Below are 3978 nucleotides of genomic sequence, written 5' to 3' on the forward strand. Positions count from 1 at the left end.
AGATTGCTTGAGTCCAGGAGTTTGAGACTAACCTGGGCAACATGGTGAAATCCTGTTTCTACTAAAGAAAAAAAATAGGCAGACATGGTAGTGGGTGCCTGTAATGCCTGCTACTCAAGAGGTTGAGATGGGAGAATCACAGGAGCCTGGGACCTCAAGGCTGCAGTGAGCTGAGATCACAGCACTGCAATTCAGCCTGGGCAACCAGAGTGAGACCCCTGACAGGGGGAGGGAAGGGGGAAGGAAGGGGAGGGGGAGGGGAATGGAAGGGGAGGAGGACAGAGTGTAAAGGAAGGGGGAGAGAATGGGAGGGGGAAGGAGGGGGAAGGGAGGGGGATGGGAGGGAGAGGGAGAGAGAAGGGAGGGGGATGGGAGGGAGAGGGAGGTGGAGGGAAGGGGGAAGGGGAGGGGGGAGGGGGAGGGGGAGAGGAAGGAAAGGAAAGGAGGACGGAGGGGGAAGGAAGGGGGAGGGGACAGGAGAGGGAAGGAGGGGGAGGAGAGGACATCTAAGACCAGATGCTTGAGGACGCTAAAGGCAGGAGGTTGGGAAAGGAGGCACTAGAAGGCACGGCCAGTGTAGGAAGAGAAAGGCCAGGAGAAGGGGATGCATGCAGCCTAGTTCTTAAAGGAGGAAGGGAGCAAGGAGTCACATACAGAGATGAGATGCACTCAGAACTGATGGCTGGATTGAACCTCGTGGGGGTCATAGATGACCTTGTGAGTAGATAGATATGTTGAAAGTTGTTCAGGTTCAAGGGAGAACTGAAGCAAGAACAAATGATCCTTTCAAGATAATATGGGTGAGTAGAGAGCCAGGGTAGTAGCCAAGAGAACGGGGAGGCAAGAGAAAGTTGTTGCTGTTTTTTTTTGTTTTTGTTTTTGTCAAATGATCCTTTATTGAAATATTTTCTGTCATGCTTCTTAACTAGCTGGGCATTCCACAGCACCACTGTTGATGCCATCTATGATGTCCTGAGGGTGGCGGCCATCAGCATTGCAGCCCACAGACTGGGCAGTCCCCAGGATCTCTTTAATGGTTCCAGAGAGTTCTCTGGCTAAAGATCGGTGCTGCATCTGTCTAGCAATGTTGACAGTCTCATCAAAAGTGATATTTCCACTGTGTTTAATGTTTTTCTGTTTCTTTCTGTCTCTGGTGGTTCCTTGAGGGCTTTGATGATCAGGGCAGAGGCAGAAGGCACCACCTCAATCTGGGCCTGTCTGTTCTGAACAGTCAGTTTCACTGTAATCCTCAGATCCTTTCAGTGACTGGTTGCCTTGGCAATGCCATCAGCAACGTTTTTTGCAAACAGACCCAGGGGGCTGATCTTAGGGGCCAGTGCAGACGTGACACCTGCTTCACACCTGGTGCACCGCAGGTACACGACTTTAATCGCATTGGGGTTGAACTTCAGCAGCATAGCAGAGGCGGCTGGTGTTGAATGAACCCAGATTCAGGACGACTGAAGAAATTTGCACCTTGGCCTCCTCCCCGCCGAAACCCAAAAGCCTGTTGCTATTTTTTGAAGAGATACTTGGAATAACAGCTTGTTTGTAAGACCTAGTAAAGAGAAAGTGTGAGGACACATGAGTGGAGTGGGAGAATGGCTGGACTAATGTCTTCCAGAACAGAAGAGAGATGTGGGGAGGAATTGGCGTGTGCCAGGAGCCTGGAGACAGGAGGGGAGGCAGAGTCTGGGGCTGGGTGTAGGTGTTGGTGGGGCGGGTGTGTGGATGAGAATTCAAGGAAGTCCTCTTCCATGCTTTAGATCTTTAGTGACACAGGAAACACAGTCATCAGTGCAGAGGGAGTGTGGGAAAGTTTTCAGGAGAGAACAGAAGTTATTTAGAGAAGTGGGAAAGTCAGTGGACAAGAGAAACGCAAGCCCAGCCTGAGGACCCACCATGGTGCTGAGACTTTGAAGGGAGACTAGTCAGTGAGGGGTGATCTGCCCCCTGGCCAGATCCTCTGCTCAGGCTGGGCCAGACATAAGATCCTGACACATTCTGGAGAAGTCCTGATGTGGCAGGCTAGCTCCCAAGAAGCTGTTTCCACGAACAATGGGCCAGGGGAGCTAAGCTGGGCAGACAGGGGATCCAGCACTTCAATGTAGTTTCTGTCGCTGAAGGATTCATCCAGTGCTGGGGTGTGGAATGACAGCAAAACCCTTATGCCTCAGGCATTGCTGAGGTGCTGAAGCACCTGGGGAGAGGCCACAGGGTTGGTGACATCTTTGGGTATGAATGACCCCAGGCACTTGTTTCAGTGTTGGGATGGGTGGCTGGGCAGTGCTCCTGTGTCAGGGGATGACATGGCCAGCATCAATGTCCTTCTTCAGTGCCGTATGCCAATCTTTAGGTTCCAGAGGGCATTTTGAGTGACCTGCCATGGTTCCTCCATGAGTAGCTTCTGGGGTGATGGGGTGGCACCTCGCCCTGTCTAATCTGTAACTCATTGCATTGGGTTGTAATTCATGGTCTATTGTCTGTTATCCCTGGGCTGTAAATATAAGAACTCTCTCCAGTTCTCTTACCACTTTATCCCCAGTGCGTGGCAAAACCCCTGAATACATGCATATATACAAGAGGGCAGGTGGGAAGGAAGGAAAGGAGGAAGGAAGGAAGAAAGAGGGAGGAAAGAAAGGAAGGGAGGAGGGAAGGAAGGAAGGAAGGAAGGAAGGAAGGAAGGAGGGAGGGAGGGAGGGAGGGAGGGAGGGAAGGAGCAGACATGGAATCCCTGCCACTATAACAGGGCTAGTCTAGCAAAGTTTGCCATGACGGATCTGAGTTGGTGGTGGCCTCCATAGACGATGTAGTGACGAGGTACGGTAGAAGGTAGTGAGAGCCATAAAGAGGGCTTTCAGCAGGGCTCTCTAAAACCAGATCGACACACAGGAGATTGCAGGGCATATCAAGGAAGACTGGGATGCCAGTGCCTGGCCAGATGGGTGTCTGATCCAAAACTTTCCCACACTCACTCTGCGCTGTGTTTTCTGTCACTAAAGATCTAAATCAGACCCCCATTTCTGATGGGCATCAGAAAGGTGAAAATAAGGAGTGTTGGTTAGGATGGGCAAGAGGAAGCAGGAGAGGAGTCCTGCCACCAGCTCTGTGGGAAGGTGTGGGATGGCTGTGTTGAAAGGCTGGAGAGGAGGCCCCCTGCAGCTGAGAATCCATGGAGGACTGTATAAGTCCATTTTCACACTGCTGATAAAGACATACCCGGGACTGGGAAGAAAAAGAGGTTTGATTGGACTTCCAGTTCCACATGGCTGAGGAGGCCTCAGAATCATGGTGGGAGGTAAAAAGCACTTCTTATATGTGGCAGCAAGAGAAAAATGAGGAAGAAGCAAAAGCAGAAACCCCTGATAAACCCATCAGATCTTGTAAGACTTACGCACTACCACAAGAATAGCATGGGAAAGACTGGTCCCCATGATTCAATTACCTCTCCCTGTGTCCCTCCCATAACACGTGAGAATTCTGGGAGATACAGTTCAAGTTGAGATTTGGGTGGGGACACAGCCAAACCGTATCAGGGCACAGAAGCTTTGGTGATCCACCACTCCTTCCTGCTCCTCCCAGGTAAAGGAAAGTCTCATTTCAGACTTGCTTCATCCCTTCCCTTCCTAATCCCTCTTTGACTTTTGGACCTTACACCCCAACCTCTGGATCTTGTCTGCAGTTATGCTTTCTCTTTTCCAGGCCTCTACACCCACTGTTCTCCTAACCTGGAGAGGGGGCTCTATCCCTAATACTTACTTGCTAGGTCAGTTCCTTCTTGGCTCTCAGATACTGCGCTGGGGCAGTTTCCACTGAAAGCCCTTGTCCTGCTTTCACCAGTTGAGTTGGTTGCCATTTCTACGGTCTTCCATTACATTCTGGCCTACTTCCTTTATGGCACATATGACAATGGAAATCCTTGCTTATTTCTCTATCTCTAGCCTTAAAAAAGGGACTGGGCATGGTGGCTCACGCCTG

At 50.8% G+C, this 3978-nt stretch overlaps 1 pseudogene; it reads right to left on the reverse strand.

Annotated features, from left to right (window-relative positions):
• Positions 1 to 921: 921 nt before the first annotated feature.
• Positions 922 to 1418, reverse strand: LOC118143858 (large ribosomal subunit protein uL11 pseudogene; annotated as a pseudogene).
• Between the last annotated feature and the right edge of the window lie 2560 nt (positions 1419 to 3978).

Source organism: Callithrix jacchus, chromosome 11 (genome assembly GCF_049354715.1).
Source record: "Callithrix jacchus isolate 240 chromosome 11, calJac240_pri, whole genome shotgun sequence".
NCBI lineage: Eukaryota > Metazoa > Chordata > Mammalia > Primates > Cebidae > Callithrix > Callithrix jacchus.